This window comes from Garra rufa, chromosome 2 (assembly GCF_049309525.1).
Source record: "Garra rufa chromosome 2, GarRuf1.0, whole genome shotgun sequence".
Classification (NCBI taxonomy): Eukaryota; Metazoa; Chordata; class Actinopteri; order Cypriniformes; family Cyprinidae; genus Garra; species Garra rufa.
The window spans coordinates 35,824,982-35,848,531 of NC_133362.1; the positions used below are offsets into that span (position 1 = coordinate 35,824,982).

At 36.0% G+C, this 23,550-nt stretch overlaps 1 long non-coding RNA gene across 1 annotated transcript; it reads left to right on the top strand.

Moving 5' to 3' along the window:
* The first annotated feature begins 10,695 nt into the window (after window positions 1–10,695).
* Window positions 10,696–11,885, top strand: LOC141325843 (uncharacterized). Its single transcript, XR_012353845.1, has 3 exons — window positions 10,696–10,798; window positions 10,917–11,018; window positions 11,758–11,885. It is a non-coding gene; the product is annotated as an uncharacterized lncRNA (long non-coding RNA).
* Window positions 11,886–23,550: the final 11,665 nt, after the last annotated feature.

The following is a 23,550-nucleotide window of genomic DNA, read 5'->3' on the forward strand; positions in this document are numbered from 1 at the left end:
ACAAAGGAACCAATGACATTAAGAAACCAGTGAGAGGCAGCAGTGCACTAATATGTTGCTAATTTCCTAAATAAAAAAAGAAGAAGAAAATAAAAGTTTTTAAGGTGGGTCAATAGTTAATCTGCAGTTATTTTTCACAACTTACATTCACTTATTTCCCAAAGTCATCTTGAATGTTGTTTCAATACAACTGAAATATTTGAAAGAACATCACATTAACCTGACTTCATAAATTGATGTTAATTTTCATAAAATGTTTTTTGTACCTACCATCATAGTGATTAATGGTCCCTTTGGTTGGGCAGTTGGAACTTCATTTATTTTATTGTAATTTTGTTCCTCTTGATGCAGCAATGCAACATGGAATCATAATTATTGATTTTAAGGGACAAAAAGTAACATGCAGGTTGCTTTTAGAAGGCAACCTATTTAAATAAATCATTAGCTTATATATTTTTAATATTTACTAATGATCTTTTAAAATTTCGTTGTTTTTCATAAACACCTTGATACACCTAATTGGGTTGAGATTATCATTAACTATATGTGGTTATGTGCTAAAGTCACAGACAGACTTCAACATTCAGCACGCTAATCACAACAATGGTAACAATTCAGTTTTAATTATTTTTATTAATTGTGACAATAACCAGTTTATTATTTTATTTGCTCTTTTTGTTGTGCTACTATTGACACAAGACAGTAAATAAATTTAGCAAATAAAAATAACAACAGTAAAACAAACCAATTGCATAATTTATGCATGCTGCAATGCACTCTGGGAGTCAGTGAGTAGCTATACTAAGTCAAGAGTAAACCTTAAGTAAAGGATCAAGTAGCCCCTACAGTTCTTTTTTAGTTGCTAGAACTCTCATGTAAGTAAACTATACTAACTGAGCATTTGTCAGTACAACATATTATTTCTATTTCTCTTTACTTAGTTTTTTTAAGGCAATCGGTTTCCATGCTTTTTTTTAAGTAAGCCCAACTAATTAGATTTTACAGTGTATTTATTTTTTAGCATTTTAATAAAGATTTTATAATTTAACCACCCTGGAAGTTTGCTGAGGCCCCCTAGTGGGCCCCAGTATCCTGGTTGAAAGAGGTTTGTTACTACAAGAGTAAGGCTGAGGATACACTTTTTGAGCAATGTTGCCAGGCAACTTTGAGCAAAGATGCCATTAATGGGCAACCAGGTGAGAGACAGGGCCCATGAGTCAGCCAATCTAAAGTATCTAGATAGAAATTTGTGGAATGTGATGGGAAAGTGCCCAGACAAGATTGCTCAAAAATATTTGCCTGGCAAAATTGATCATAAAGTTGCCTCATGTATCATCAGCCTAAATGACAGAATTTGAACTACAGTCAAACCAAAATTTATTCAGACACCTTCAACATTTCTCACATCATCACAGTTTGTTCATCTTAAAAATCACAAATGAATTACAGTCAAGCCTAAATATATCAAGACACCTTCAACATTTCTCACATTATCACAGTTTATTGGCTATAAAATGGTAATCAAATATGACATGTATAACATGTCACAGTTTACTTTATTTAGCTATCCTCACTTACATAAATGAACTAAATTTCCTGCATCCACTAGTAAAAGCATATCAAAAATTATATCTTTCTTTTTTCTTCTTTAAGCCCTTTGCTCCTCTTGCATAGGCCGCTGACGAACAACCTCCATTTCACTCTGTTGGTGGCTTTCTGTTCGATCTCTCCCCAGTTCAGCCCACTTTCAGATATTTCTGCCTCTATACTTCTTCTCCAGCTGTTCCTGGGGCGACCTCGTTTCCTTTTCCCCTGAGGGTTCCATCTCAGGGCTTGACGGGTGATGTCTGTGGCAGGTTTTCTGAGAGTGTGACCAACCCAACTCCATTTTCTTTTCTGTATTTGTACATCTATGGGATCCTGATTTGTTCTTCTCCACAAGTCCACATTGCTCACTTTGTCTTTCCACCAGATGTTTAGTATTCTTCTGAGGCAGGTATTGGTGAATGTTTGCAGCCTGTGTGTTGTGTGTTTTGTTGTTCTCCATGTTTCAGACCCATAAAGCATCACCCGTTTCACGTTGGAGTTGAAAATGCGTATCTTAGTGGTTGTAGAGATGTTCTTTGAGCTCCAGATATTTCTGAGCATGTTGAATACCACTCTTGCTTTGTTAATTCTGCTTCTAATATCTGCATCCGTCTCTCCAGTTATGTCCACCACACTGCCTAGGTAAACAATTCTACCTCCAATAGGGCAGCGTTGTTTAAGGCAGTGGTTCTCAAAGTGGGGTCCGTGGCGCACTTCCTGGGGGTCCGTGGAAAGTTTGCTACAAAATATAATCAAACTCCGAGAAAGTGCAGGGACCATCGTCATTACTCCCGCGAGTGAAACGTTAGACCAATGAGAATTCGGCTTTTACATTACGTCAATCTACGGCAACGCATTGCTGCCACACACTTACTTTTTTCCCACTCAGCTATGTCGTAATAACGAGATCTTGCTGGAGTTATATAGAAATACACTGTTTTAATAATTTTAATGTAAGTGTTTCAATTGTAGCGGCTTGTTTATTAGGATTAATCTCCATACTAATCTGCCCTCAGACCCAGAGGATTTAAGATGATCAGATGATTGACTCTGAACTTTGAATATTATTTGGATGAAAGTTTGATTTTACAGAAAATGTAGGCCTAAATAGTATCAGAAATAAATAAGAAAAATGACACACGTTTGATCGTGTTATGATGATGATGATTTCGTTCTGTTTAAAAAATGAAAAATAAATGATTTTTTTTTTCCATGAAAAGAGTGCTTATGCTTTAACATTTGTCCGTGAGCGGCCCTGAAAAGCCACTTCTCAACTCAGCCTGTCTACTGTCTATCCCATCATGCAGAATACATGTTCGTCTGATGTACCGCTCTGCAAATTAGTCACAATAAAAATATGTGTGTGGCAGCAATGCGTCACCGTATCAATCAGTCTCCAGCTAATGAATGAAAGACAATTAAACCGGCGCATTATTTTCAGCACTCCCCCCGCTTTAATTCTGGGCCAATAGAAACTTGGTTGTTACATTACGTCAATCCGTCAAAGCACTATAAAAACGCTAACCTAACGTTACTAGGCTAGAATCCACAATGGATAAATATTTAAAAAGGTCGAGTATTGATAATCCCAAATTGGTGCATTGTCATTGTATTTTATATCTGAGCACTATACTTATCCTTAGCAAACATCTTTTGCACTATTTTCATTGTGTTCCAATGTTTCTGCAGTGTTAATTGTTAAACTGGGTAAACATACTCTCTTTTTATTGCCTGTTACTGCATTGGTGCATTGTCATTGTATTTTATATTTTAGCACTATACTATCCTTATCAAAAATCCTTTTGCACTATATTCACTGTGTTCCACTGTGTTGCTGCAGGGTTAATTTTTACTTGTCCCCCACCCCACACACACACCAGTTAAACATATTTTCCTAACACATGAAGTCATTCCAAAAATTTGATTCTCTCTGTTTATTGCTTGTTATTGCATCAGTGCATTTTCATTGCATTTTAGGACTATACCTATAAAAGCCTTTTGCACTATTTACATTGTGTTCCACTGTGTTCTTGCAGTTAATTTTTACTTGCTCAACCCCTTCCCATCGTTCTCTCTCTCTCTCTCTCTCTCTCTCTCTCACACACACACACACACACACACACGATTTAGCTATTACATTTGTGTTGCGGTTATGAGGGGGTCCTTGGAATTTTTTCTGCCCTATGAGGGGTCCCTATCTCCAGATAGTTTGAGAACCCCTGGTTTAAGGTAATGGGGTTGCTAGTCTTGGAGTGAATCTTGATCACCTTTGTTTTTGTTGTATTGGGGGTAAGGCCAAGTTTTGTTGAAGTTTGTGCAAGTCTTCTCTTGCATTTGTGAATGTGTGTGAGAGAGTAGAACGATATCATCCGCAAAATCCAGATCATCCAGTTGCTCCCACAGTGTCCACTGGATTCCGTTTCTCTTTCCTTTTGTTGTTTCCCTCATGACCCAATCAATAGCGAGGAGGAAGAGGAATGGTGAGAGAAGACATCCTTGTTTGACGCCTGTCTTGACTTCAAAGGGCTGGGAAAGCTGGCCTGCATGCATGACTCTACAGGAGGTGCCGTCATAAGAGTTCTTAATTAGGTTTATGATCTTGGTGGGGATTCCATAGTGTTCCATTAGCTGCCATAGTGTTGTCCGGTCTAGGCTGTCAAATGCTTTCTCAAAGTCAATGAAGTTCATGTATAGGGATGTGTTCCATTCAACATTATCATTAACTACCTCAGCAATGCTCAAACTAGGAAAGAGTTCAGAGATACACTCTCAAAGAAAAATACAGAGATACAGCTTGTTCATAAAAACGAATGGACAACAAACAAAGAATGGGAAAACTTAAAAACGGCATGGACCTCAACATGTGAGGACGTCTTGGGGAAAGACTGCAAAACCACAAAGACTGGATAACACCAGAAACCCTCAACAAAATCCAGCAGAGGAGACAGCTAAAGGAAAAAGTAAATATTGCAAAAACAAGATATGGAAAAACAGCAGCCTTAAAGGAATATAACCATTGCCACAAAGAAGTGCGAAAGAACATCAGAAGGGACAAGAGATCACAGGTGGAAAGACTAGCTAAGGAGGCAGAACTCGTAGCATCTCAAAGAAACATGAAAGAACTGTACAACATCACCAGAAAATTGGCTGGGACACATCAAGAAAGTAATAAACCGATTATAGACAAGAATGGCATACTCCTTTCAACCCCAGAAGAACAGCTCAATAGATGGGTAGAACATTTCAAAGAGGTTCTGAATAGACCACCACCAGCCGAGAAACCACACATTTCTATGGCGCAGACACAGTTGAAAATCATATGTGACAGACCAACAAAAACTGAAATAAAAGCTGCAATCAAACAACTAAAACCAGGCAAGGCTGCTGGCCCTGATAACATTCCACCTGAAGCCCTCAAAACTGCTATGAACACATCCACCGACATGCTATACAGACTCTTTGGGAAAATTTGGGATGATGAAAAACTACCTACAGAATGGGCAGAGGGACACATAATGAAACTCCAGAAGAAAGGTGACCTAAGGAAGTGCAACAACTACAGAGGGATAACCATACTCTCTGTGCCCAGTAAGATCTTCTTAACCGTCTCCAAGAGCCTGCAGACAGCAGGCTGCGGTACCAGCAAGCAGGTTTCAGGAAAGATCGCTCATGCACAGACCATATAGCAACACTTCGCATCATCATTGAACAGTCTAAAAATTATATCTGGTGTCTAAATAATTTTTGTTTTGACTGTATATGTGGAAATGTGAACATTTCATGCTTTATTAAAGGAGAACTCCGGTGTGATATTGACCTAAAGTGTATTGAATCATGATACCGAGTGTGAACGTACCTTGCATATTTCATCTCGGTTTGTGTCCAGCTGTCCGAAATCTGGGGTCAGTTAGCCGATGCTCACAACAGGCTGTCTATGAGAGTGAACAGGGCATCGGAAAAGCCATGTAAATAAATCACTGTTTTACGCCATTTACGAGGCACAAAGTAGCTCCACACTTCATCGGTAGACTTCCTAGGGCCCTGACATTTAAAACGAGACATTGAAAACTCAGAAAAAGCACCGGTAGTTTATTTACAAGAAGATTTATACAGACAGTACCTGGGAAAGAAAATCCGGTCGCCGCCATCCTGAACTTAGTCACGATAAATCGAGTGTCGAGCACCAATGAATTTATCAGGTTATCAACGTATCAGGTTGTAGTTTCCTTCGTGCTCGACACTCGACTTATCGTGACTAGATTTAAGATGGCGGCCACCGCTCTGTTCCTGGTGGAAGATGTCTGTATAAATCTTCTTGTAAATAAACTACCGGTGCTTTTTCTGAGTTCTCAATGTCTCGTTTTAAATGTCAGGGCCCTAGGAAGTCTACCGATGAAGTGTGGAGCTACTTTGTGCCTCGTAAATGGCGTAAAACAGTGATTTATTTACATGGCTTTTCCGATGCCCTGTTCACTCTCATAGACAGCCTGTTGGACAGCTGCCGAGATGAAATATGCAAGGTACGTTCACACTCGGTATCATGATTCAATACACTTTAGGTCAATATCACACCGGAGTTCTCCTTTAAGCCACATTGTTAATCCTACATTATATTCAACACAATAATCATAACTCAAAGCTATATAAAATTAAGCTGATCTGTCATACCGTACTACAACTACCGCTATAGGTTTCTTTACTTATAATAAATATTGGAGAATATAAACCAATTTCATAGAGTTATATACACAATGTACATAGAGTTATATACATATTGTTTTTATAATTTCTGCATGTGTTTGCACTATTTTTTATTATAAATTCTATAATTGATGAAATTCTTATTATTACCTTATTATTATTTTGTTGTTGTTAATAAACGTTTTATAATCTAGTTTGTCATTGCACTCTTTTATTGTTGTGCTTTTCATTCAAAATAATAATCCATCTTTGTAGCATTCGTTTTGGTCTTAGAAAGTGAAAGGTGTAAAGATGTAACCACAACAGGCAATGATCTTTTCTTGTAAAACGTAACACCAACATCAAGAATTTGAAAGTAAAAGTGAAAACGTTCAACCCCCCATCAAACCTATTTGAGATGTTGTGGCAGGACTTTGAACACACAGTTCTTGCTCAAACCCTCCAATGTGGCTGAACTAAAGTAGTTCTGCAAAGAAAATTGCTACCACACCGCTGTGAAAGACTGACCTCCAGTTAAGAAATCAGGATGTAGCAAATACATTTTTAAAGCACTGTCATTGTGGCATGTTTATTTCATATGAGACATTGCTTAAACTTGCTGCAACTGCTTCCTACACTTCAAATGAACCACAAACATATCCTGTGCATATATGAGAACAACACATCACGGTTGAATTTTCACATTTACTATAGTGCACTTGTAGAACAGCTAACTTTTCCAGATCTAATTCAAACAGACTGCAGGATCTAAAATCCCTATACAGTAACTTTACACTTACAAAAATGTCAAAATGGTTAAAGTCAGTGATGGGGAGGAAGAAAAAAACATCCAAGAATAAAGATGAGGAATATCGTCTAATGAAAGACGAAAGACCAACACAGCACACAGAGACCACAGATGGTAAGACAATACTTTGTCATTTTGATAGCACCTTACAGTAAGGTCTAATGTTATTGTTAGCTAAAATTAACTAACGATGAACAATACATTTGTACAATATTTATAAATCTTTGTTAACATTAGTTAAGATACAACTTTTGTTGTTAGTTTATGTTAACTAATGTAGCTAAAAATAATGTTTACCAATGGAACCGAAGTGTAAAGTAAGTAAAGTAACCATTTTATTGCAATAATTGTTTACTTTAAGACATTTTTGGGGGGTAATATTGAAGAAATAAAAAAGTATTGTTTTACAGTACAGTTTAAAATTTCAAAAGTAATTCATGCACATCTATTCAGTAGGAGAACAGAAAAGCACAGTCGATGAGATACCGTCTGGTTCAGGTGTTGAAGTGAGTGGCGAGACAGCGCTTCATATTCTCAGAACAATTCTGAGTGATCAATTAAACCCAGCTGCAATGCCGAAAATCACCTTCTCTCAAGAATGGCACGATAAATTCCTTCAGGAAATAGATCAGTTTGTGGAAAACCACTTTCCCAAGCTGCCAGCAGAGAGACTGCAGGAATCTGAGGAAAAGCAGATACAGGACTTTTTAATGAGAACACAGAGCATGATATTTGATGATGTGCTTCGATTAACACCTGCACTGAAAGATTCTGAGCTGCTAGATCATCTCAAGGACAGCTACAACCGTCACCTCTTTACCAACCTGGACCTGCTCCTAAACAGAGATCTGTCTGTAAAAGAGATCTATTTCCTTATTATGTGGAAAAAAGATCTGTTCTTCAGGTATGCTGTGCAAATTTGAACATTACCGTTTAAAAGTTTGGGATCGTTATGTTTTTGAAGATGATGAAGAGAATGGATGCACTAAATTGACCAAAAATTAAAGACGTTAATTCTATTTCAAATAAATATACTGTTTTTTCTAAATTTGCTGTTTATCAAAGAATCACAGTTTTCTCAAAAATGAGCCAGACCACAAAACCAGTAATTAGGATCAATGTTCTGAAAATCTGAATTTCAGATATTAAAGTAACTTCATAGAACATGATCTTTACTTCTTTAAAGGGGTCATATGATGTTGCTAAAAAGAGCATTATTTGGTGTATTTGTTGTAATGTAATGTGTTTATGCAGTTTGAGGTTCAAAAAACATATTATTTTCCACATTACTGTACATTATTGTTGTTCCTCTCTGCCCTGCCTTTCTGAAACGCTTAGATTTTTACAAAACTCGTTGATGGATAATGAAGTCTTCACTGATTGACCAGCTATACAGTGCATTGTGATTATGCCCCTTACACCCCTTATCATTTTGTGATGCTGTTTCCTGGTGCGACGAGACAGAGTTGCATCCAGTTGGGACATAACTACTGATTAAAATAACTCATACTGTCTTTTTACCTGTTGCGTCGCGTTGCGTCGCGTTACATCACGAAAACATACCAGCATGTCTGCATTTGCGATCGTAGAAGAGAAACAACAAGCACGACTCTATACTGCTCAAAACGGAATGGTCAGTACTGAATTCTTTAAATATGAAAACGTTCCTTACAGGCTTTAAGTGCAGACTGTCCTTGCAACATTGGAATTGCCCCACTTTAGCCTGAACCCTTTGTGTAGAGCTGGCACTGTAAGAAACAGTCCTCCATGAAATGAGCATCACCCACTCAAATATTTACGTTGTACTGTTCCAGAACATCGTTGTTAATATAACTTAACCACTGATTTCTAGTTGTATTTTGCTTTCGCAGTGTGGACACTGCGTCTTCACAACATGGTGGCTGCAACACTACTACAGCCGGTAAAAGTTATGCCTTCTTTCTTTCCACACTGAAAGCACTTTTCTTACTTAGATTTTTTTGTCTTGTTTCCAGCCAAAATATCTAAAAATTCTTAAATCAAGAAGGATTTTCTGGACTAGTAAAGATCGTTTTCTTGTTTTCAGAAAAAACAAGTCAAAATTAAGTGAGTTTTTGCATAGAACAAGCTAAATAATCTGCCAATGGGGTAAGCTAAAAATCTTATTTCAAACAGAAAACAGGATTTTTTTTTTTTACCCCCGGCAGATTATTTTGCTTGTTTCAAACAAAAATGCACTCAATTTCAACAATCATTTTTACTCATCTAGAAAATCGTTCTTGATTTAAGAATTTTTAGATATTTTGGCTGGAAACAAGACAAAAAATCTAAGTAAGAAAAGCATTTTTTGCAGTGCATATACATATGGGCGGTGTTATGCTAATCTACTCACCCTGTGACGTGGACAAGTGGGGGGGTGTTTGAACGAGCCATTTAGGGAGGTGTGGCTGAGACTTAACTTTTATAATAAATATCTCTTTGGTAGTGAGACTTTAAGCGTTGCAACTTTACAGATCTTATCTATGCACAAACAGCTTGTAAAACTCCAAAGACAAAGGAAAACAAGAAACCGCATTATATGACCCCTTTAACACGATCCTAATGATTTTTGGCAAAAATTTTGACCCATACAATGTATTTTTGACTATTGCTATAAATATACCTATGCTATGTAAGACTGGTTTTGTGGTCCAGGGTAACAAATATTAAGCAGCTTTCATTTGTTAACTATGATAATAATAAGAAATGTTTTTTGAGCAGCAAATCAGCATATTAGAACAATTTCCGAGGGATCATGTGACACTGATTACTAGAATTTATATTTAAACAGAAAAGTTTCAAAATAACTTTCATTTTTGCTCAAAAATTTGTTCCTTAACATTACAAATCAAACTTTTAAACAGTAGCCTATATGTGCTAATTTCTGCTTCAGTTCAGAACCAAAACTGACGGTGTGCGATCCTCTGCTGTTGACGGGAGGGTTTGAGAGAGCAAAGCAGAAACTACTGCAAAAACTTCAGGTAAGAAGTTTATTTTCAACGTAAGACCAGGCATGGTCATTTGTAGCCTAACTTAAATGTACGAGGCTTCCAGTGTAATTCGCTTCCAATTATTTTAGCTGTACAAAAACAGTCCGCTATGCTGCTTTATATTGCCAACTGCTATTTCTTATCATATCATTAAGTTGCAAGTACTATAGTACTCATAAACACTTTGTTACTGTTTTAGATATGGCAGCCAAAAAAACGGATGTCTTGCACATTCACAGAATAGCTTAATTACGTGTTCTGAAATAGCATGGATGGTCTTTAGTTTATTTTAATTCTTTGACTGACTTATATTGCGGTAATGTACGAAAGGACCCATAACAAGATATGTGTAACAACACACATGTATCTCTGCCCCGCTTTAACTGCCACAGATTTACATCTCCACAAATCTACAAAACATCCTGAAACATCCTCAGGAACATGGACATAATGAGGACTCAATGGATAGAAAAGAAACTTTCATGAGTGTGCACATAGATGTCATTAAGGTAGCCCTGAGAGAGAAGCAAGACTTATTTTTATTTTCTTATGTTAAAGGCATCACAGGGGATTTTAATATGATATATTGCTAACTTCATGTTTTGTATTCACAGATCCTACATTGTGCTATTTTAGATGCTAAAAAGGTTGGTCTGACTTTGATGCATGCGGTACAAATACTCTGTAGTGGACAGCTGCGTAGTTTTGTTCAGAAGTAGGTTTCTCTATTTTGAATTACACCTTTAAACCAGTTATGATCTTTTTTGTGTCTGGTTGTTGGAGAGGGGAGGTTTGTAATTCTACTTAATGGGTATAAATATGTGTTTTCTTAGGTATGTGGATGCTGAGAAAGAACATCTAAAAAATACAGTAAAGTTTACAGAGAAAAACTCTGTGTATCTGTTTCGGATAATCAACACCTGTATGGAACTCAGGTATTTACTAATGATGTTTAAGTAATGAACTAACACATGGCTCAGAAACTGTAAGAGTGTATAATTAAAGAGATAGTTCACCCAAAAAATGAAAAATCTGTCATTAATTACTCTCATGTCATTCCAAACATGTAAAACCTTCACTCATCTTTAGATCACAAATTAACATATTTCTGATAAAATCCCAGAGCTTTCTGACCCCTAAATAGACAGCAGCGCAACTACCACGTTCAAGGCCCATAAAAGTAGTTAGGACCAAAGTAGTCCATGTGAGTGGTTCAACTGTTATGTTATGACGCTACAAGAATACTTTTTGCGAGCAAAGAAAACAAAAAAAGGACTGACGTGTCAGTCTAAGCTGCATGTTCATGAGATTATTACGATGCATGTGCATTCCTTCATTTTTAGGTGAACTATCCCTTTAAATCTGCACTAATTAAAGAATTTGTGGGGATATTAAGATAAAGTGACTAATATTTGGCTTCCATTTGTGGCTAAAATATTGCATCAACCATGAGAGACAAACCTTATGTCATTGTTATAACTAGAGTAATTATCTTGTGAGCATATTATTTAAAAAAAAAACTTGTGCTAAGAAATATTTATTTTTTGGAGATAGCTTTTTAGTGCATCTTTAATTGGCTGTTACCTATATTGGACTTTCTACAGTTAACCTTTATTTGCCCCTTTTCTGCAGTTTTATTGTAAAAGCTTTAGTATTATTTTTTTTTAACTATAGATGCTATGCTGCACAAATCAGTCCAGATGAGAACAGTGATGTCTACTCAAGCACTAAATGCATGCTACAGGATCTGGAAGATAATGCTTCATCCATTGTACAAAAGATCATGAACGACATAGCACAGGTATGTTTTGACATTTGTCTGTATCATAATATGTTCAGAGGAAAAGTCCATGCAAAATGAAGTATTTGAGTCCACATAATTGTAAAATCCATAAAATCTTATTAGCATTATTTTAGTTCTATTATTTCTCTGAACTACAAATATACAACAAGGACACTGAAAACACATTTTATATCAAACTTACAGTCCTGTTTCTTTTTAAATGTCCATTTGTAGGAAAATTTAGAAAGTTATTTCAAGAAAGGAAATGGACAAATTAATATCCTGAAGGAGGCAATCCAAAGTCAGTGTGCGTCTCTCCCTGATACCGCCTTAGAGATCAAAACGGTACATGCAGTACATGACCTTAAAATCAATCAAAAAGATTCAAGCTCCTTATCTCACTCTCTAACAATCTCTTTATTCCTGACAGGTTGTTGTGAAAATAGCTTACGACAGTGTTTCCAAAGTGTACCTGGAATGCCTGCTGAAGACAAAGTTCAGAAAACTAGAGGAGTGTTGGGGAAATGCAGAGGAAAAGATAAAAGAGGATGTTCAATATATTCACGAAACATTCTCTGAACTGGTGAAAAAAATAACTATTTATTTCTCAAACAACTCTTGTTTTAAAGGGCTGATTTCCTGATGCACTTGACCCTTGGAAATAATAATATAGCATACTAGTTTCACATACATTACAGAATGGGTTGACTGGTTTGTACAGTGAGGGAAAAAAATTATTTGATCCCCTGCTGATTTTGTACGTTTGCCCACTGAAAAAGAAATGAGCAGTCTATAATTGTAATGGTAGGTTTATTTAAACAGTGAGAGACAGACAAACAACAACAAAAAAAAATCCATCCAGAAAAACACATTTCAAAAAAGTTATAAATTAAGTATTTGACCCCTACTCAAAACCTGACTTAGTACTTGGTGGCAAAACCTTTGTTGGCAATATCAGAGAGTTCAGACGTTTCCTGTAGTTGGCCACCAGGTTTCCACACATCTCAGGAGGGATTTGTCCCACGCATCTTTGCAGATCCTCTCCAAGCTATTAAGGTTTAGAGGTTGACGTTTGGCAACTTGAACCTTCAGCTCCCTCCACAGATTTTCTATGGGATTAACATCTGGAGAATGGCTAGGCCACTCCAGGACCTTAATGTACTTAATGTATGTGTTTTGAGTCATTGTCATATTTGAATACCCATTCATGACCCATTTTCAAAGCCCTGGCTTGAAGGAAGGAGGTTCTCAGCCCAGATTTGACGGTACATGGCCCTGTCCATCATCCCTTTGATGCGGTGCAGCTGTCCTGTCCCCTTAGCAGAAAAACACCCCCAAATCATAATGTTTTCACCTCCATGTTTGACATGCAGCATTCTTAGAGCATTTAAATGCTCCAAATTTTGGTCTCATTTGACCACAACACAGTTCTTCTCTGAATCATTCAGATGTTCATTGGCAAACTTCAGACGGGCCTGTACATGTGCTTTCTTGAGCAGAGGGACCTTGTGGGATGCAGGATTTCAGTTCTTCATGGCGTAGTGTGTTACCAATTGTTTTCTTGGTGACTATGGTCCCAGCTGCTTTGAGATCATCGACAAGATCCTCCCGTGTAGTTCTGGGCTGATTCATCACCGTTCTCATAATCATTGAAACTCCACGAGGTGAGATCTTGCATGGAGCCCCAGACCAAGGGAGATTGACAGTTATTTTGTGTTTCTTCCATTTGCAAATAATCACACCAACTGTTTTCACCTTCTCACCAAACTTCTTGGCGATGGCCTTGTAGCCCATTCCAGCCTTGTGTAGGTCTATAATCTTGTCTCTGACATCTTTGGACAGCTCTTTGGTCTTGGCCATGGTGGAGAGTTTGGAATCTTATTGATTGATTGTTTCTGTGGACAGGTGTTTTATACAGGTAACAAGCTGAGATTAGGAGCACTCCCTTTAAGAGAGTGCTCCTAATCTCAGCTCATTACCTGTATGAAAGACACCTGGGAGCCAGAAATCTTGCTGATTTATAGGGGATCAAATACTTATTTCACTCATTAAAATGCAAATCAATTTATAACTTTTTTTATTCTGTCTCTCACTGTTAAAATAAACCTACCATTAAAATTATAGACTGATAATTTCTTTGTCAGTGGGCAAACGTATAAAATCATCAGGGGATCAAATAATGTTTTTCCCTCACTGTACTAGTTTAAGGCTGATATTGGTCCACAACTACTCTTACATCTGTTCCTCCTAATGACTATGGTGGTTATGGCAAGTCATTTTAATCCTTGACTTTTGACATAAGAAAACAGTGTGTTTTTCTTTTATTACATAAATAAAAATCTCATTTTTTGCCTGCAGAACCGCATTGTTGCCCAGGAGAACCAGCTGCTTCAGAAAATGAGTGAAGTTATATATTGCAGTGATGTAGATGCACTGAAGATTACCTGTTGTGAATTGTTCAGAGACTTCCCTCAAGAGAGGTAAGCTTGGATCACAATTAACTTACTACTAATGCAAAAACATTTACAGTTGTTTTAAAATTGAGTGAGAGTATTCAAACATAGAATGAGAGATTTTGTTTTCATCAGAGAGTGCAGTGAAGTCTTCCTCTCAATGTTTTGCAGTAAGCAGTATGTACCTGGTCTTCTGCGCTGGAAGGGGAAGTTATCAAAGCAACAGGTGAGGGAAGTGCTGGATGTGATCTGGGAAAATGGCCTTTATCCAAATCCTACACATGTCACCTGTTGTCCTCTGAAGAGACTTGTTTGTTGTAAATAGCTTGCAACCTATATAGTCACATGAAAACCAAAAAAGCACAGTGGTGGTTAGCTGCCTCTGAACCCAATAGAAATTTAAGCCTATCAATATCACTGATTTGATGAGAAATAGGCCAAAATTCCTCCAAGCCAACATGTAGAACTGATCCACATTTATCAGAACCATAGCTGATGTTGAAGATGAAGATTAGCTTATATTTTCAAGCAAAGATATTTGCTCTATAATAATTTTGCTTACAAAATAACTGAAAATATACAAAGAATTTATGTTATATGTTTAATTGTTTAATCTTTTGTTTACCTCAGTTCATAAAAGGTATGGAGATGAAGAATGTTCTCCAAACATTCTGCCTTCTAGTATTTAGATTTGGTGATTATTCTTTAACAAGGTGCTAAATCTTTTCTTTCACACCTGTTTGCACTGAATGCAGGCATCAAAGCTGTAGAGCTACAGCAGTGACTTTATTTTTCTTGTCTGTCTGAAATAATAAAATACTTTTGTTTCCAACCAAAATTCATGTAGCCTACTTATTATGTTCTTCTTCGGATATTAAGATGCATTTTTAGTGATCCGATTAAGTGAGAATAAAGGTGGAATTGGAAACAATTAATCCTGTAAAGCCTGCAATTTTGAACAATAGTCAACAATTTATTTTTTTAAAATATATATACCTACTTAGATAAATTGCATATAAATATAAGTTGTCTCTATATCTCCCAGTAAAATGTCTTAATAAGATGATATTTAAATGCTTAGTTTATGATCAAAGCTCTGTAGTTTTTATTGTGGGGCAAACCATGTAATGCAATGCAATACAATGATGATTGAAAGATGAACTAATTAACATTCTTCAAAGCCTAATGGATCATATTTGATACTCACATTTTTACATATTTTTATGTGATTTATGGATAATCCAGTAAACCTAAGTTGCTTTAGTCAAGTGTTCATCTTGAAATATTTAGAACAGTATAAAAAGTAATCCTCATGTGTCCTTAAAAAAGACATGTGAAACATGACCTGAAGGTGGATGTTTTTACAATTATACTCTGTAAAAAGGTATAAACTATCAATCAAACGGCAGAAAGCATGTAGTAGGTTGTTTTTATAAAAAGTTTTGATTATATTGATTTAAAGGCCTTTGAAATTTGTGTATTAAATATGATCTGTGTTGGGAAAGTTACTCAAAAAAACAAATGACTTATTACTTCTTTAAAATTGCAATTTGTGATTTCTGCATTACTTACATTAATTATCACTGCATTTAAAAAGTAATCAGATTACTAATTACTTTACTTTCAAGTTTATGTTACTTTTCAAGTTATCAAACCAAACCTACTCTTTCAGTAATTTAATATTGGCTGACAAATGATCAAAACAGCAATTTGAAAAATCACTTGCATTTTTTCCTTATAACAGTGAAAATAACTTAAAATGTTCTTTCATTTTTGATTGTACATAAGAGTGATACATCATTTGAAACTGTAGAAGGTCTACTTTTATTTGTATACTCTCGCAATATCAACAAAACATTGTGCTTTTGTAAAATAAAGAAAACAAATAAGGTGCACTGCCGTCACCTTTTTTTTGAACTTCTTTCTGAAACAAGTCACACAAAACAAAGTGCAACATTTTAAAATATGACAGGCAACTATCTAAATGTTGTACAGCTTGTCTGCATTTTAGCTGGCATCTTAAAGGACATACTGACGAGCAAAACATGATTTTAAAATGCATTTTACTTCATATTTTTTCTGAACAATCTACCCATGATTATTTTTTGAGTGCCTGAGCTTGGCCAATATGTATTCCTAATAGTTAAACATGTCACAATTGGTAGAATGATGAAACATAAAAACTCATGAAGCAAAACTGTTTACCTGGAATGACCCTTTTACCGGTTGTTGTTGGGGACTGACCAATCAGAATCGAGTATTCCACAGAGCTGTGTAATAAGCAGCATTAAAGCACTGCAAGGTAATCAACTGGTTTGTCAGCAGGCCATTACTTCATAGTGATGGGAAATAGATTGGTTTACCATTGCTGCCACATAATTTACCATGTTTGTGTGGTTCGGTTCAATATAAGATGAAAGTAAAGCCACTGTCACTTCTCAAGGCTGATTTTCACTTTCATTTTCCCTTCCCCTAGTAATAAGTCTGCTACTTCTTGCTACTCTATATGGTCTTTTGTAAAATATAATGATGTTAGTTTGTAACGAAGCATGGCACACCCAAAAGCAAGTCTTCACTTTCGTTTTCTCGTAAATGCTCTCACACCTTAAACAACTAGTGGGTAAGCTGCAAACCCATTGGCTTGAATGTTTATTCATGAAGTAAACATCCATAATTATCCTTCCTTTCCTGCAAGCTCATTATTTACTCTGATGTATTCTGTGAGATGAGAAAGCTTTTTATTTGTGTCAGTCAAGTATGGAGTTTAAGCAATGGAAAAAGCAAATCTTTTCGTTCAGGTGGAAAACAAAGAATGGGAATGGAGAGAAACCTTTAATGAAGAGGACAGAGAAGACAGATGGTAAGTCACTATAATTTTTCTATATAGACATTGATCACAGTTATTTATGAAAGTAAGTGTCTTTGCTCTTGCTGAAAAAGCCAGTTTGTAAAATTTCCCCAAACATGGTATTTATAAATGAATAATTCAAGATTTTTGATGTTTAATATGTGTACATTAACATCTACCCCCTTTTTTTTATCATGCACACTTTTATTTGTTAATGAACTTTTTAACAGGGGAACAGGCATCTGAATGCAGTTCACAGCAGTCTGGAGTTCCTGATCTCATTATTTTAGATGTTGAAGGACGCAACAAGACTGTGTTTAATACTCTCAGAAAGATTTTCAGTGACCAATCAACCCCTGAGGATTTTGATTATGCAGCTGAGGTGTCAAAAACACTGAGCCAACTGAACAACAGCTTCTCTCAAGACTGGCTTTGTGAGTACCTTCAGGAAATAGATCAGTTTGTGGAGAGACGCTTTCCCACGCTGCCAGCAGAGGGACCACAAGAATCTCAAGGAGAGCAGACACAGGACTTTTTGAAGAGCGCACAGAGCATGATATATGATGAGGTGCGTCGATTAACACCTGTACTGAAAGATGCTGGACTGCTAGATCATCTGATGGAAAGTTACAGCCGTCACCTCTTTACCAACCTGGACCTGCTCCTCAACAGAGATCTGTCTGTAAGAGAGATCTTCTGCCTTCTACTGTGGGGGAAAGATGTTTTCTTCAGGTATAAAATTCATTGTTGTTTACTTTTCTGTAAATATACTTGTAATAAACAGTTAAAGCATGAACTATTGACAAATATATTAACTATTTTATGTTTCAGTCCAGACTCACAGCATTTCTTCAGAGTGGACAACCCTCTGCTGTTGACAGAAACATACGTCAATCCTAAATATTTAGCTATTTTGGGTGCTCTTTTTTAGCCTAATACACTGATAATAATTTTAACAAATAAAGATTAAGCATATCATGACCTGTGGTTTTGGAAGCAGTTTCTCTGTTGCTCTTTCGAACCATTCTCTGCCACAGAATGACATCTCCAGGACTCTACAGAACATCCTGCACTATGATGAGCAACATGAACATAATGAAGACTCAATGGATGAAGAAACTTTCATCAGAGTACACTTAGATGTCACCCAGGTAAAGAAAACAATGTGCAATGCTCATTCTTTATTGGTTTTAAAAAGAGGATTTGTAATGATTTTTAAATATGATTTACTGCACACTTGTCTTATGTTGTTTTGTCTTTACAGTGTCTGAATGCTGTTATTCAAAGTTCAAAGGAATTTAGTCACACGCTGATGTGTACGGCACAAACACTCTGCCTTAAACAGCTTTATCATTTTGTTCAGGAGTAAGTGACTAATAGTTCTTTACATTATCAAACTATTTATTGTTATGCATATTTTTATTCTTTTCTTCATAAAAATATGTTAAAATATCATGAACAAAAATATAAAAAAATATAGTTTTTTTCTATTTTTTCGGCTCATCAGCACCTGTAGGCAACTCAGGTGACTTCTATTTTTGATGTTTATAAAACCTGTCAGTGTGTAAATAACTGGTATTTCTCTATGCATAATATTCTGATTGATCCTGCATTAGGTTCATACAAAGGCAATCACAAAACCAGTTCTGTCATAAAAACTTCTGCATATGTTTATTTTACTGTAGATGTTTTGCTCCTCAACTCAATAATTTGGATATCAACAACAGTGATGTCCTCTCAGAAATCATCTGCGTGTTACAGGAGCTGGAGGATCACGCTCTGTCTATTGTACAGAAAATGATGAAAGACTTAGCCCAGGTACCATTATTTCATAATCAACAGTTTATGAACTATTGGAAATTTGAGGGATTTCCCAAATTCAAGGGAACGTCCCAGGCATTAATAGAGATTCATATTTGTTTGCTTACATACCTGCCTATCAGGTTTGTTAAACAATGTAATGGTAACCTTTTGTAATAAGGTTCAGGTTTTTTTACTTTAATGCAGTTAATGCATTACAGGGCACCTACATTGTTAAAACTAAATGTTACAAAAGGTTTGTTTTTGCAGTGATTCCACAGAAGAACCATTTTAGTTCTCCAAAGAACCTTTCAGTGAGCAGTTCCTAAAAGAACCATTTTGAAGAATGTTTTAAAAATCTAAAGAACCTTTTTCAACTATAAAAAACCTTTTCTCCATTTGAAAGGTTCCATGGATGTTCAAGGTTCTTCATAGAACCATTGATGCCAATAAAAGAACCTTTATTCTTAAGACTGTATTATGCAAAATTCTCTTTTTACATGGTGTTTGGACATAAATTTGTGTTGGCACTGTGTGAACACAACCACCCTACAGTGCTAAAAATTAATCCATTCCTTATTTTACTAGGCGTGCTGTTTTGATTCTCTGAGCAGTGTGATGTCACAGTGTTTAGGCCCCGCCCACGGCCGCTGACTGACAGTCCTGTAATATTATAGTTTGTATGCGCTTGTTGTTTTGTTAAAGCACATAGTGAACGTTATAGAAGTATGTGTGTTGCTTAACCATCATTGCAAATGGGCTGTGAAAACTCATGTATATTTCAGTATATCCCACCCAATAACAGGTCCCGTGATGAAGAGATAATAATAATATAATAATAATAATGTTATTGACTTCACCTGTCATACTACACCCTCTTCTGAAGATGGGCAGGAATATGCAGCTCAGTTGTATTTAAAGGGGTCATTCGGTGCCACATGCACATTTACAAGCTGTTTGAACTGAAATGTGTGTTGGGAGAGTGTGTACACAACCACCCTAGAATGACAAAGATCCACCCAGTAGTTTACTTTTAATTAAGTAAAATAATTTGCCTCTTCTCATATCAAGCCGTTCTCAGATGCCTGTCGTTGTGGCGTAACACCGACAGAGGCCGCTCCTGCGATAGTTGTTAGACAGTAGTGTTTTAGCATAGACCCGCCCAGAGTCAGAAGTAAACTGACAGCACTGAGGGAATGTTGCCACCGATCTACCTAAATGGGTTCATGTTTACGCGAATCATTTCTCACCACACTGCTTTAAAAACGAGGGTCAGTATAAAGCAGTTTTTGTGAAGCTGCTGCTTGTTGAGACTTTGTTTACAAATAGTTATTTTATTTTTTCTTTGAATAGAGACATGTATTACAGTTCATGTAAATAACTGAGAAAACTATGTCTTTTACTCATATGTTTGTTCAGTTAAACATTTAGCATATAAGCATTGCATTTGTATTCATATACATTGATAATACGCAGCTTGAAGTAGTGCAGCGGGTTGCTGACACGAAAAATAAAGAGAGACATATTATGACATACGTGTAAGCGTCTGGAATCTTTTCCCCCGAACTTTCACTAATACTGCTGAAAAATGGGTCTGTAACTATTCGTGTTCCTGCATCATCTTAACCAGAAGAAGTGAGTGTAATTTCTTTTTATATGAATCTTTGCTAATCACCTATTAAGTAATGTGCTAAAGTTAGTGCGTTTCACAATGAATGCAGCTAAAGTTTAACTTACACTCTCAGAGAACATGGTTATGTCGTCTTCTCTATGTACATCCGTCTTAATATAATTAATATACCTACCCTTATACAAAGATAAATCAAAGTGACATTAAGTTTACTAACCATTCACACCCCCCACCCCACCCCAATGCCATTTTCCCCCAAACTACACAATTATACCCCCAACTGTTGTCTAGGCAACACCCCATGTGCAATGTAATGACAAACCCCACAGAACTGAGGGGCGGGGTGAGCAGAGGTTCATATCCTTTAAAGGGCCAGGTACTGATATCGCTTGCTGAGAACAGAGGCATTTTTTACCAGGTAAAATTAGTTTTTTTTTTTACACTACCATAGAGAATTTTTAATCAAAGTATATTAAAAACTTTTCAGTAGGACCCTAAAGCATCATATTAACTTTTGGAAAATGGGCATCTTATGACCCCTTTAAGGCGAGACACTGTAGGTGAATAGGGTAAAAAAAAACAACAACTAATAGTTATCATCTTACTTACTAAGTTGATTAATTTCATTGATAATTGCAAACATTTTTTGTATTAAAAGTTTTCTTAAATGTTAGATTTTAATATGCAAATGAGGTATTATTTAATGAAATATGCGCTAATTTGCATACATTTCTAGTACAAAAATCTAAATACTGGATCAAATCAGTTTCGAAATTCTTGTTTAATTTTTTTTTGACTTATTTGAGTCAAATGTTTTTACAGAGAAGATTTTGGGGATTTTTTCATTTCATTTCACTTTACGTTTTTTGGGGGAATAAAATGTATAAAATCAAGCAAATTATATATGAACAAATCTCTCTGTAAAAACCTTCAGGATATAGACAGGAATAAAAATGTAGAAGAAAAAACTCATTTTGAGAAAACAGCCTTTAAAATTATGGATTGTAATTGCAATCTATTGACAAAAATAGATAAAGTGCTATAAAAGAAACACTTAACAGTGTCTTTTGGATGTTTTCTTTCCATTAGTCTGAAAAAACAGTTTATGAAAAACCAAAAAGCCCAAAATCTCAAACTTGACAGGTGCATGAAAAAACTGTTTTTGTCTTTTCCCCTTAAAGTAATACACACCAAAACAGCTCTTTTTTAGACACACCCCAAAAATGATATTTCCCACTTTATATTTTTATAATAAATTATCTGTGAGCTGAAACTTAACAGACACATTCTGGGGACACCCAAGAGCAATATTACATACAAAAAGGGGCATAATAGGTGGCATTTAATTATTATGAAGCAACAATGAACAATGCTTTACAAACCAACAGGGCAAATTAGCGCCAGAGTGCAATTCCAAAATGGCACCGATGGGAAGGTAAATTTCTGCAGGTGATTTACTAACAATGCGCAAATTAAAGAACAAAGACATAACATCTAATTTACATATCGACCAACGCAATATATCAAACGCAGCGCAAATTAGGCTAGTCGCAAATAAAGAATAAAGAAATAAAGAATCAGTAAGTTAAAAATAAGCAGAGGCCAAAAAATTAAGGTTTGCTAGAAGTTTTGATAGACCTGGTATTGCGTGACTATTAGTTAGGCGTTCACAGTCGTCTTTTATTTCCTGAAGCAACGTGAAAAATAAAATGGCTTGGCAAATGATATTTTCATATAATATGTTCTTTTGGCATTCAGAAAAAAAGAATACATGAGAAAACAATCCTCTCCTTTCTACCACACGCTCTCTGTTCTCTGCGGTGCCTCCTCCTATAGCAGCAATAATTGCAACCATTTCAAGCTTTAAATACTTCAAGACATGCTTTATTTGGCCGTTAATTAATGGCACAAATGCCAGTAATTTGAGGAGTACAAACATTAGTAAAATGTGTTGCGTAATTCATTTGAATACTCTCCTCCCATCAATTTTGAGTCTGAAAGGGAAACTCCTATAAATGTATGTTCAATAAGGTCAGGTGCAAAAATAACTTTGTCCATGCCTTTTCAGCACTAATTCTTTACTGCACGTCTTTAGTAAAACTAAAACGCCAAAAGAGGTTTACAATGGCACAAGCTGTTAGTAAAACTGGCCCCTAGAATGTTAATTATGGAAAATTAGTTGTTTATTGTTCATGATACCTATTTTTCATGATTGTTTGTTCAGGAAAAACTTGAAAATAACTATAGTTTCTTTGTAAATCTACATATCTAGGCCTTTTTAAGACATTATTTCAAAGAAGGTGATCAAATTGAAATACTGACAGAGGCAATCCAAAAGCAGTGTGCATCTCTGCCTCAGACTGATGTGGGAAAAGAGATTCGAGAGGTTGGTTCTGTACTCAAGTTACCAGTTAAAATCAATTATTCAAGAACAGATTTGTAGCTTTTCATAACCTTTTACATTTATTCTCTGCTCCTCTGCCCCACTTTCTTTCTGACAGATCTTTGTGAATGTAGCCAATGACTGTGTTTCACACGTGTATCTGGACTGCCTGATGAAGAGCAAGTTCAGACGGCTAGAAAAGAGATGGGGAAATGTCGGAGAATGGATGAAAGAGGATGCACTCAATTTGCACAACACATTCACTGAACTGGTAAAAAACAACAACTATATAACATAATTAAATTACACTCTTAAAATAAAGCATACAAAAATAAATACACATCAATGTCATAGAAGAACCACTTTTGGCTTTTTTTAGTAAACAAGTTTTAAAAGCATAGTTTTTTTGTGTAAAGAATTACACAATCATCCAATATATCTGTTTTACAGAGTGGCAGTGATGACAAGAGGAATTGTCTCCTTCAGAGAATGAGTGAAGTTTTGCTTTGCAATGATGTAGACGCACTGAAGATTACCTGTTGTCATTTGTTTGGAGATTTCCATCAGGAC